The sequence below is a fragment of the Aedes aegypti genome, chromosome 2 (assembly GCF_002204515.2).
Source record: "Aedes aegypti strain LVP_AGWG chromosome 2, AaegL5.0 Primary Assembly, whole genome shotgun sequence".
Classification (NCBI taxonomy): domain Eukaryota; kingdom Metazoa; phylum Arthropoda; class Insecta; order Diptera; family Culicidae; genus Aedes; species Aedes aegypti.
In genome coordinates this window covers 454,392,530-454,405,763 of record NC_035108.1, presented here as the reverse complement: position 1 = coordinate 454,405,763, position 13,234 = coordinate 454,392,530, and positions in this window count along the sequence as shown.

Sequence of the window (13,234 nt, the reverse complement as noted above, 5' to 3'; positions counted from 1 at the left end):
ATACATAACTTTTTGTGTTCAGTTCATCTTCCGTGGTGCTTTCTTTGCTTCAGGATTTCGTTTTCACTACCACTGAAAAAGAGCCATCTATTGCCTTTTCAGTTTTGAATATCGCCCTATTGCTATTATTTTTAATTGCTTTATTATAAGTTGTTTAAGGTTATATTACCAGAAAACATGAAAGTTATTAACAATTTTATACAAAATATTAATCACAAGAATAGTTTGATACCATTGTAGTTTGTGCGTTTCACATTTACCAAACGAGAGAGTAAATATCAACATTCACAGGGCGCTCTTATTGAGTTGTGCCCAAAAACTGTTATGGTTCACGAACTGTTACACTCTCTGAATATGGTTCGGATCAAAATCCAAACACTGATTAAACTTTGTTTCTGAATGATGTTGTAGTCTTTTGTAGTAGTAGTTTGTAGTTTTGTCTTTTGTATTTTGTAGTATACTATAGCGCGAATCGCAAAAAAAAAGTTCATCATGATCAACTTTTCCAAAATATCGTGATTGTTGATATTCCTAAAAGGATAGATATACTTTCATCAGCAGCTAAATGATTCGATAGTTTTTTCTCCGTAATATTTGAAACTCTGAAAAATAGTTGTAAATTTTGGCTGAATACGGAGCTACCTTAAACATTTCTATGGCTTCGGATGCTGCATCTTATGTTAACCTCTCGTTGACCGTTGACCACCACCAGAAGTACCACGCTGATTCTGAGTACGAAAAGCGAGGTTTTTTTGCACCTTTGTTGAACAAATTCTCAACCAGTGTTAAATAAATTCTCAATATATCTGAATATTCGACAAACCATTCACACAGACCACTCAGTTTATTTTTCAGCTAAGTTTAGTTATCGATGAGCTTAATTATAGTAACAATTGGCATGTTGATTTGTTTTTTTTTTCAACACTTCAGGGGTCTAAGAGTCTAAGGTCTACCAAAAGCAAGATTTTGACAATTTTACTGTAAAACCACTGAAGCTCACAATTTGAGTATGAACCAAACCAAGTTTCTGCTCCGTAATTGTAGGATGTGTATTGATTAGTTTCAAAACATACTTGGTAATTCTTATCTGGCTGTGTGGGAGGGGGGAAGGTTGTTTGGTCCCCGAATTCCCCCCCTACACTACTGCTGAACGTGTGTGGGTTGGATTCCCGGTCGGTCCAGGATCGATTCGTTATGGAAATTTCCTTGACTTCCTTGGGCATAGAGTATTATCGTATTTGCCAAACGATATACAAATGCGAAAATGACAACTTTGGCTAAGAAAGGTCTCAGTTAATAAACTGTAGAACGCTCATAAGGTGTTGTCCACAAATTACGTAACGTTCTAGGGTGAGGGGGGAGTAAGGTCTAGCGTTAAGGCTCATACAAATATTACGGACGGGGTAGGGGCACGAAAATTACCAATTTTAACGTTACGTAATAAATGGACGCAGTCTAAGAATACAAAGCAGGCTCTGTCCCAGTGAGGACGTAATGCCAAGAAGAAGAAGAAGAAGAAGAATATATTAGAAACTTCAAATTCCAAATTTCGTTGACTTTTAGATTTAATTATGGTGTTTCATACGAATAATGTCGTGTCGCTTCCACTGCCATCGACATATCACGGAGCGACCAAATCTCGCGAAACATTACTAAAGGACCTATGTACAAATGAGAGATTCTCTTCTCTCTCGCTCTCTTTCGATTATAACAGTGGAAAACTAAAGCTTTTGAAAAGTATTTCACTACAGATCGAAAGGCAGACCATGACTAGCGTTTCATACAAAAAACGCAACAGAAGAGGTTAATGTGACTCAGTTATTGATCAAAGAGAAAGTAAACAAAGAGAGCCTCTCATTCGTACATAGGTCCTTTAGTAATGTTTCGCGAGAAATCTTCGGCTCATGTTTCAAATTGTGCTCACATAATCTGCACCACTCCCTGTCCTCCTTGCGACAGTTATGAGCTGGAGGTGGTGATACAATATAGCCAGCTGTTTTTCAGCCGAATGAAAAATGAATCCGTCCGGCTTTCGACACACAATACAAAGGCAAAAACGATACATTCGACACGATTTTGGTGAAAATTTTTCGGAAGCGGGAACACCAGAACAAAAACTACTTGGGCATAAAGCGTAACTATACCTTTTGGTTCTTCTAATGCTGTACGCCTTTGCAATGAAAAACGTGTCGTTGACGCCTCGAAACAGATTATAAACAGAGAATGTGCTTCCGGAGGGCCGAAATCTGAGGTTGACAAATTTCATCGACAAAAAAGAACATGAACAATCGTCTCTGAATCGCAAAGCAAGGGATGCAATCAGAAGATGTCGATGCTAGAGAATCGGCAACGGTATTAACGATGAGTAAATTTGAGACCTTCCGTAGCGAAATGCGTATTTCGACCTCAACTGCAAGCACATTTTGAGTGTCGTTTACAGATTCGACTTCTGATGTTCTGTAAAAACAAGTTTTGTCAATTGTACTATAATTTTAAACACTCAATTGTAACAAAAACAAAGGAATTTGCTTAAGTTAAATTTATATGTTTCTGAGCAAACTAATATGTGCAGCTCTGCCTCCCGTTTCTCCAGTATAAAGATGTATGAAAGAATAACTTGGCATTGAAATAAAATATAATTGATTTTTAATAGAAAATTATCCCAATTACCATCACTTCCACAGCTTATTTGTCAATCTCCTTCAACACATTACTGCTGTCACTGGCAACGGTTATGAGTGTCGAGTTATATTTACAGTAATAATAACCGATAATAATACTAATCTTGATAAAGGAATTTGCAATCAAATCGTGCCAACATGCAATGCAAGAGACCGTTCCAAAACCGGTGCTCGAATGGATATCTCCCCAAACCAAAGCCCAAGGTGTGGTAATCATCATCGTCGTCATCGTCGTCAGTGATGGAAGGTTTATCTCAAGGATGTTGATTCAATTAAAAGTTCTTTTTTATTGTCGCATTGCCTTTTGCGCGAAATTTTCTCAGAACATTGCATCTCTTCTGACTGGCGCAAGACAGCCAACTTCAATGAACTGGTAAGCATGCGGATGCATTCGCGCAAGACGCGCGGAATGATTTATGACTTTCCAGCTCTTGGCTACCTGATGTGGGATATAAAAGATGCTGGACGTACCGACACGGGGTATAATCGAATCGTCAGACGACGGACTATTCCAGCCACGACAACATGGCGTTGCATTGGCAGGGTTGGTAGCATGTCTCTTCTTAGAGACTTGGTCACTTTTTATGCAAGTCCATAACAAGTCTCTTTTTTCAATGGAAGGTTTCTTTTTTTACGAAAATAGTTTTTGTGGTCACTTTTTTCTACTTACTGAAGCTTGGGGCTAAATTCTAGTATTCAAGAAAAAATGTGAAGAAACAAAAACGCGACTATTTCACTGGGTCTACGGGATTTTTTTCTTCAGATTCCTCGAGGAAATTTGTCCAGAGATTTCTTCGGGAATATTTTGACAGACTTCTAAAGTACCGTAAAATGGGGAGTTAAGGGATGAAAAAAAAACTTCAACTCGAATTTCAAGCAACTTCTATTATGTCAATAATTGAACAAAGAACAGCTCTACCATTCTCTCGTCGTGTATATTAAAAGCCAAATACAATTATGAGAATCCTATGTCAGATTTCTGAGATAATCATGAAAATGTGCTATTTTTGACGGAAATGCAGAATGGGGTGTGAAGGAACTTGAGGTTCGTAAACAAAGCCATATTTTGCCATAAAATAATCTTTTCGGTCAAAAACTTTGATGCTTTCATTCAATTTCATAGGTTATGTTCAACCTTAATCAGACAATACATCAATATTATTAAACTTGGAACTCCTGTGAAAATGTGCTATTTTTGACGGAAATGCAGAATGGGGTGTGAAGGAACTTGAGGTTCGTAAACAAAGCCATATTTTGCCATAAAATAATCTTTTCGGTCAAAAACTTTGATGCTTTCATTCAATTTCATAGGTTATGTTCAACCTTAATCAGACAATACATGAATATTATTAAACTTGGAACTCCTGCAAACGCAAACCGTCTTATTTTAACTACTAAATTTTTCCTAATTATTACCCCCTCTATCGGCAGCTTCATTTTTTACCGTTAAAAAATTATTCAAATCACGATAACTTTTTTTTGTTTCTCGGTATTTTTGCACAATTCTTTCACAAGTTCTCGAAAAACTCTTCTAATTTTAGGATATGCGTCGATATTGACAATTGGTCATCTGGATCCGGAGATGTTCCGAAATTCCTTTGGGGTCCGACGCGTAGCCATAAGCCACGTATAAAGCTCAGGCTACAGAATTTTAATCGTACTCGGATATTCACTCCTCGATAGGTATGATACATTAATGCGAGTATGTTGTGGAAAAGCAATTTGGAGCAGCCGTCTTTGAGTAATGAGCATTTATGTTTCCGGTACCACGCTCGACAAAATTCTACAAAACCTCATATCGTAATTTTCAGATTTCTCCAAGAATACTGAAACGATTTGAATGATTTTTTTAGAGTAGCTCCCTATGCATTGTATAGTACACATTTTATATTTTTGATAAATTCACCGAAAACAAAATGGCCGCACAAAGACATTTTATATGAAGAATGTCGGTTCCCCAAGGAACATCGAAAAATCTTCAAAACTATATCATCAATGATTAAAATCGACAAAGATTCTTAAACTAGTAGAGTTTTTTGAGATTTTGTGAAAAAATGGTACAAAAATATCGAGAAGCAAAAAAAAAGTTATCACGATTTGAATATTTTTGTAGCGGTAAAAAATGAAGCTGCTGGTAGAGGGGTTAAATAAAAAAAATGCAGATGTGCTATTTTTGTAACTCTAATCAAATGAATAGATTTATTATCAGAAAAAATTCAATAACATTTAATCAAAATAAATCTCAACCAGAGGCGCAAACTTCATGAATTATTGCAGTGTTTCTGGCCGCAAATTTTGAAAATTTATAGAATTTTTGACAATTGGTAATTTGATTTTTTTAACTCAACGAATGCACATTTATCTGAAAAATAAACCATATTTTTCCGACCCTACGATGTTAACTCCAACTGACGTATCAATAAATTTCAGTGATTTCAGTATCCCAACTTATGTAGCAGTAATTTTTAGTAATGAAACTTATCCCCAATGATTGTACGACATTTCCCAGAATGCCATTCCCCAGAATGGGAAATTCCCCAGACAAAAAATAACAAGAGATTTTTGGGCTGTTAAAATAGTAAATAGTTAAAAGTAGGTAAATAGTAAATAGTGAACACTTTTAACTGGAAAATTCGAGGAAAACTAAATAATAGTTTTCAAATGTAAAACATTTTTGTATATTTTTTTTTTTAACGACACGACATCCGGTTTGTTACAACTTTTATTTGTTGATTGGAGAATCTTTAAGTAAAAAAATAAATCAAATACGGCGCCATCAATAGTCGAATATGTATTTAGAACCGTTTGGACGATTTTTATATATTTTGACGTTTTTTTTTTCCTTCAAGCCTCTCCTTAGATTTGATGGATTCTGTTCACATTTTTACAGTAGTTTATTGTAGACTGACTAATATAGGCCACCCTAGTGCACAAAAACTACGATATTTTGTAGCTATTAAATTTTGAAATGAAGGGAAAATATCAAAGACTAGAGAAATTTTCTAGTGTAATTGTGTTTCAATAATCTACACAATTAAGAAAAAATAAACCTAGGAAGAATAGCATATGTTCAAAAGAAGGGAGAATATACTACGAAAAAAAATAAACAAATACGATGAATCTATATTTTACATATAAACATACACTAAAACAAATCACCCTTCGAAAATACAATTAGAATTTTAAAAGCAGGAATTTATGATTATGAAAAAAACCCAATAGCTTGGATAAGAGCAGCTTATCTTCAGTTGTGCTACTTTTCCTCGAATGTCGGTTCCTCGAATGTTGCTTCCCCGAACGCCAGTGCCCCGAACACCCCGTTTCCCCGAATAGCCTAGTTCCCCGAAAAGTTTTATGTTCTAATAATTGTCATTTTTTTATGTTTCAACGTGGTGAACAAATCGGTCATCTGATAAGTACCCTTCTTTACTTAGTTGGCGGTTCTTTCGAGTTTCACCATCATCGGCATTTTTTGCAAGATGTATTTAGTCGAGGATAACCTACACCTATGAGCGGTTGTAGAGTTCTCTGCATCTTTCTTAAGGCGAAGTAGGCCGTCATTGAAGTTTGTACGCGTCGTTGATGATTGTTGCTAATTCATCTCACGATTTCGAATCAAAGAATATCATTTGATTTTGCACTGATACAGCTGAAAAAGTATCAGCATACTTTACGTATGTTAGCGCGTACAGTGATACATTTTCAAGTCTATATAAACAATCCAGACTGAGTTTTATCACTTTGAAATGCAAGCTGAAAAGTCATCATTGTTGCCAAAACGAATGACGGGCTACTTAGCCTTAAGTAGGTGTTCAATCAATCATCCTTTCCCATTCCCCAGCTTTCGCAAGGCCGTGGCCAGGACAGCTCTCAAATATTGGAGGATGCGTCAAACTTGTCAGCAAAAAGTTAGTCCTAAACCTCTGACTTTGGTAACGGACGGGAAGAAGGCAACCCTCATACAATGGTCTAGGACCAAGGGATGGCTCACTTCTGATGCATTGTTATATTCCATGCATTCAGATGCATTTAAATGCACAGCACACTCAGCAAATTTGCAATTCATGGCTTGCTCCAATGCTTATTTGCTATCCTAATCAAAACTTCAAACTCATTCTTCAAAACGCTCAGGGAAATCTTTTGCTCTTCAAAAAAATCACAACCAGTAATTTCTCGTGTTGTAACTGGTCTTGAAAATCATTCGTCCAGATGGATAGAGGTCGGAGCCATCCGCTGACTCGTAGCTAGTGCGAAGGTGATATTTTCTGATGCCAGCCGTAGTAAGGAAACTCTTAAAAATCTTACTGCAGACCGGCAGCTGTGTGGGCGCTTCAACGCTTCAAGTAATTCCTTTACCGTCCGCAGTAAAAAAAAAAAAACAAAAAAAATCACTTTCTATCGACTGAGGAATATGTGCTTCAAAGGGGACTCGGCCCAGCTGCTTGTACCGCTCCACAGACTCATTGGAGGATCGAATATTGAGGGGTCTATTTGGTAATTCGAGCGAATTCACGTGACTCGTCTGAGGTCATTGTCGATCAAAGTAAGCATGCATATTTCAGATGTCACCCGTCGACTCCCATAGTAATCCAGTCACATAGAGTGACAACTGTCGATAAATTCGAGTGACAGAGCCAAGTCGAGCGAAATTTTTGGTCGACAGTGACTCCAGTCGAGTCGTTTTTGATCGACTCGACTTATATAATAGGGCCCTGAGATTTTGGGCTTTTAGTTAGACAGTGTAGTGACAGGGTGTCCAGAAGTGAGATTTGTAGTCTTTAAGGGGTCTATTTTGTAATTCGAGCAAAATCATGTGACTCGTCTGAAGTCATTGTCGATCAAAGTAAGCATGCATATTTCAGATGTCACCCGTCGACTCCCATAGTAATCCAGTCACATAGAGTGACAACTGTCAATAAACTCGAGTGACAGAGCCAAGTCGAGCGAAATTTGTGGTCGACAGTGACTCCAGTCGAGTCGTTTTTGATCGACTCGACTTATAAAATAGGGCCCTAAGACAAAATCTGTTGTTTCAACGACACACAAATCAGCCCTTTATCTACACTCATGTCCCTTCATCTAATTCAAATGTTCCGGAGATTTAGGGCCCTATTTTATAAGTCGAGTCGACCAAAAACGACTCGACTGGAGTCACTGTCGACCAAAAGTTTAGCTCGACTTGGCTATGTCACTCGAGTTTATCGACAGTTGTCACTCTATGTGACTGAATTACTATGGGAGTCGACGGGTGACATCTGAAATATGCATGCTTACTTTGATCGACAATGATTACAGACGAGTCACGTGAATTCGCTCGAATTACAAAATAGACCCCTTAGGGGTCTATTTTGTAACTCGAGCAGATTCATGTGACTCGTCTGTAACCACTGTCGATCAAAGTAAGCATGTATATTACAGATGTCACTCGTCGACTCCCATAGTAATTCAGTCACATAAAGTGACAACTGTCGAGAAACTCGACTGACAGAGCCGTGTCGAACGAATTTTTTGGTCGACAATGACTCCAGTTGAGTCATTTTGATCGACTCGAGTTATAAATAGACCCCTTAGGGGTCTATTTTATAAGTTGAGTCGATCAAAATGACTCGACTGGAGTCACTGTCGACCGAAAAATTCGCTCGACTCAGCTCTGTCACTCGAATTTTTCGACAGTTGTCACTCTATGTGACTGGATTACTATGGAAGTCGACGGGTGACATCTGAAATATGCATGCTTGCTTTGATCGACAATGAATACAGACGAGTCACATGAATCTGCTCGATTTACAAAATAGGCCCCTTAGGGCCCTATTTTATAAGTCGAGTCGATCAAAAACGACTCGACTGGAGTCACTGTCGACCAAAAATTTCACTCGACTTGGCTCTGTCACTCGAATTTATCGACAGTTGTCACTCTATGTGACTGGATTACTATGGGAGTCGACGGGTGACATCTGAAATATGCATGCTTACTTTGATCGACAATGAGCTCAGACGAGTCACATGAATATGCTCGATTTACAAAATGGACCAATGCACGAGTTCACGAATTTGACGTTTGAGCGGTGCCGAATTCATTCGTTTCCATGGTCACATAAATAACACGGCACCGCTCAAACGTCAAATAGTGAACTCGTGCATTGGTTCATAGACCCCTTAGGGGTCAATTTTGTAAATCGAGCGGTTTCATGTGACTCGTTTGTAGAGTAATCCAGTCACATAGAGTGATAACTGTCGATAAGCTCGAGTGACAGAGCCGAGTCGAGCAAAATTTTTGGTCGACAGTGACTCCAGTCGAGTAGTTTTTGGTCGACTCGACTTATAAAATAGGGCCCTTAACGTTACGATGAAAAAATGTTGTTCATTCTGAAAGGGAGACTGGAACCAAGGCGTAGAGGAGAATATCAACCCTTGAAGCTTATCATTCGTTAACTGTCCTCAAGATCCCAAACCTACATTGAAGGAAATAAAATAAGTTGTTTGAATAAATAATTTTAAGTTGGTTTAATTCGTTTTTTTTTTTTTTTTGCTATCAATTTGTGAGAATCTATGTGGATTTCCTTCTACAACCGGTAAGCCAAATACTCCAAGTTTCTCGGGAAGAAGGTTCCGATTACTTTTGATAAGCTCACAGGATGTGGGGCAATGTATTCATGTCAACTATTCATCGTTTCTCCACTGTATAAGTAATCAGATGCTTGTTGTCTCAATGGTTGGTATCTATCAGGCTTCTACATTTTCCGGTGTTGCTTGTTTCTCTGAAACAAATAAAGTTTGTATTTAGTTGAACAAAATGAGTGTAGAGTAAAACAATTTCAAAACAATCACAATAAACAATGTCGTGTTGCTATAGCACTATACGATGGTATTGAAATCAAGGCTTAGTTGATGTGAATGTCGAAAAAATGCATTTGATGCAAATTGATGTACATTTGATGTGCACTGAAGAAGTGATCCGCCCCTTGGAAGAACCTCTAAAAGCATCCTAAAACAAATTCCAGAAGTCATCTCTGGAGAAATTACTGGTTGAAGTCTTTAAGATGTCCTAAACGCAAATCTTGTAAGAAATCAATGCAAGAATTACTAGATGTAGTTTTTTGGAATATTTCTGAAAAAATATTGGGAGCAATTCCTGGTGGAATCACTGGAATAATATCTGGAATTGTTCTTATAAGAACTTATCTATAGATAATCAAGGCTGAATTTATAGAAGTATTTTGGAGAAACTTCCAATGAAGTCCTTAAATAGTGGTGCTTTTGCAGTGTTGAAAAGTTATACGAAGGTTAACAAAAAATTAAACATCTCAAAAATTTTCTAAAGAAATGTCTTGTTGGATTATCTTAAAAATTCTTATCTGATTATCCCTTATTGCTTAGTCTTCAATGTCTTTGTTTCTATTTCGTATAGTTTTATTATTTATTACATTTTTTATTTAGTTCTACTTTGGTCTCTTTTTCAAAAATGAGTTCTCTAAATTCCTATTTCTAAGTCACTAAGTCGCTACCAGCCCTGCAGTGGCGAGCAACTCGGAGAGAACTCTTATCGATGTGGACCAATTTAAAAATTCTTGGATTGCCATCTTGCAATGTTGCGTCGTCATCGTTGATTGGATTGGCTTACCGGGTTGCGCACACTAGATTGCAGTAGGTATCTAATCCATAAAAAAATTAAATTCCATTGGCAGAGCTGTGAATCTTGCCCGATGACAGCGATCATCGAAAGAAGGTCTAGAATGATTCTACCCGAACAGTGGATTGCAACGAAATTTTATCTCAACTAAATTGTTGCACATAACATATTTTGTTTGCATTTTGTTTTTTGGTGTATTCAATTATTACATATTTGAAACAAAATGAAATACTAAGACAAGGATACAAAGATTTCTTTGAAAATTTTATAACCTTATTTGTTTATCAAAGAGCGATTGCAGATACATAAGTAGTTTTTAATAAAACATTTAGTTTTCAGCAACAATTATCTTCTCTGTTCTTTACCACAATGTTCATAATCACAAAATAAGAAGCATTCAAGATTGTACTTAACAATTTTATTGTTTATAGCTTAAAACGCTGACTGCATATCATATCATTGCTGTGATTTCAACGAATCGGTACCTTACCGTAACTTTCTAAACCCTTTCCATAAAAAAGAAAACCGTCATCGTTATCATCCTTTACCTTCACAAGTTTCTTCCAAGAAGTTAGAATAAAGACATATTATGAACTGTTTGTGGATTTCATCACTTTTTGCCTCCCGAACAAAGTCAGCAGAATCTCTTAGCAACTTCGGCGACAGAAAAACTTATCGTCGTTCGCTATGCTAGGTTATGAGTAATGGCGCGGTAACCAACGACAATGGAAGGTTCTTTTCATTATGATCCGTCGGTATCTATCTACTAGCGATGCTTTTGAAGGGGAAAATAATTCTAAACAACAATGCAAGAGGAAATGCCCCTTTGACTACAATAATAGATTCCACCGTTCCGTTCGTAACGGGACAAAGTCACGGGCATAAAACCTGTCGATGGCAAAACAGCAGTCTGCCCATTTGCGGTTTCAGTTCAGCTTCTGGCGCGGCCGCATCTCATTTGCAAAATCGGCTCCAATCGGTAGGCAGGGGTAGTCTCTTTGGTGCACCAATAAAAAAATGAATATGAATCATGGATAATTAAAAAAATTCTCCATAATAAAAACATTTATCATTCTTTACAGTTTTTGACATGTTCCATAAAATAATTGTTAAGTTAACTACTGATAACGGTACAACAACAAATTTTCTAGCTCAAAGTGGAAAATTGTACCAATAAATAACTGTATTATCCACAAAGAACAGGATTTCGAAAGCATTCTCAATCATTAGAATGTTTTCGAAAATTGGAAGAAGTGAGAACCATTATTGAAAAATTCAAAAATATGGGAGGCCCTGGCGATGATGGAATTATTTACAAAATCAAGAAACTTTCAGAAAGTAGCTTATCATTCTTGATTGATATATCTTACAAATGTTTTCAGTTAGCATATTTTCCCAACAAACGGAAAAAAATGCAAATATGTACCAATTTTAAAACCGGACAAAAATCCTGCAGAAGCTTCCAACTATCGTTCAATCTGCTTGCTTTCCTCCATGAGTAAACATTTTGAAAAGATCATTTTGAACAGAATGATGCTCAACGAAAGTTCAATTTTTGCCAATGAACAGTTTGGATTCTGGCACGGACATTCAACCACTCATCAACTTTTACGTGTGTAACAAATTTGATTCGTTTCAACAAATCTGAAAGCTGTTCTACTGGTCTTGCTCTTCTAGACATAGAAAAAGCATTCAACAGTGTTTGGCCTAAAGGCTTGATCGTTAAATAAAAAAAACTTAATTTTCCAACATACATTGTTAGAATAATTCAAAGTTATCTGTCAAATCGTACACTTCAGGTTAATTATCAGAACTCCAGGTCTGAAAGACTTCTTGTAAGAGCTGGTGTTCCCCAAGGCAGCATTCTGGGACCAATATTATACAATATTTTTACATCTGACTTACCTGAGTTACTTCAGACATGTGAAAAATCTTTTTTTTTTTTTTCTTTTTTTATTGAGGGATTTTCTACCGCAGGCAGGTTCATCCCCAGTCTGATAAGCAGGACAAGTCAGAAGGACTCGCCTGAAAAAATTACAAAGTATTTTGAATTAATTTTAAGCTTTTAACACAGTTATTACTTCATCGTGGGACATTTAAAAAGACAAAAGCCACATATTAAAAGATTGCATCACAACAATTAAGGGTAGTCACGGGACTACCAAAACATGAATTGAAATAAAAGTTCAGAACGGACGATATCCGAGGTGTTTGAAAATCACGAAGTAAATTAAAGCAAGGTTTGCCGCAAAACACTGACTCAGGATGTCAAGGAAAACTAAATTTTAAAGTACAGTCCGGCTTCTTTGATGAAAGATATTATCGATGCAGTCGAGGTTGGGTCGTCTCCGAGAGCGTCTCGGATGCTGCCTGAAATCCCGTTCATCTGCCTGGAATTTTCGTAAAGCGGGCATACACAGACTATGTGTTCAACTGTGTTGTTTGTTTCGCAGACCTCGCAGATTCGGTGAAAACGTGTCCCTCCAAAATCGTGGGAGACCCTCGTATGGCCGGTTCTCAGCCGGGAGATGACTTTCTGGTCCTTCATTGACTTGGTATCTGTCCAAGCATCGACACTTCCTTTAATTTTCCGCAAGTAGGGCCCTCGCGCGTTAGTCCACTCAGCCTGCCATGCCAGGTGCATCGTTGATTTTACTCAACGTCGAATATCGGCCAGGGGTACTGTTGTTGTATACCGGCGGCCGGAAAAGCCGGAACCTGCTAGGTGATCGGCTCTACTATTACCGGGAACGCCACAGTGCCCTGGAACCCACATAATAGTAACCCCGGGCGGTGCGTGTCGGATTATCCCCTGAATCCACGGATGGCGGGGAGCTTCCGATTGGAGAGCGAAGAAGCAACTTGCTGAGGTCGGTGATTATGACGATCGGGCGGGGAGTTGGCTTGGTAGCAGCGTAAAATA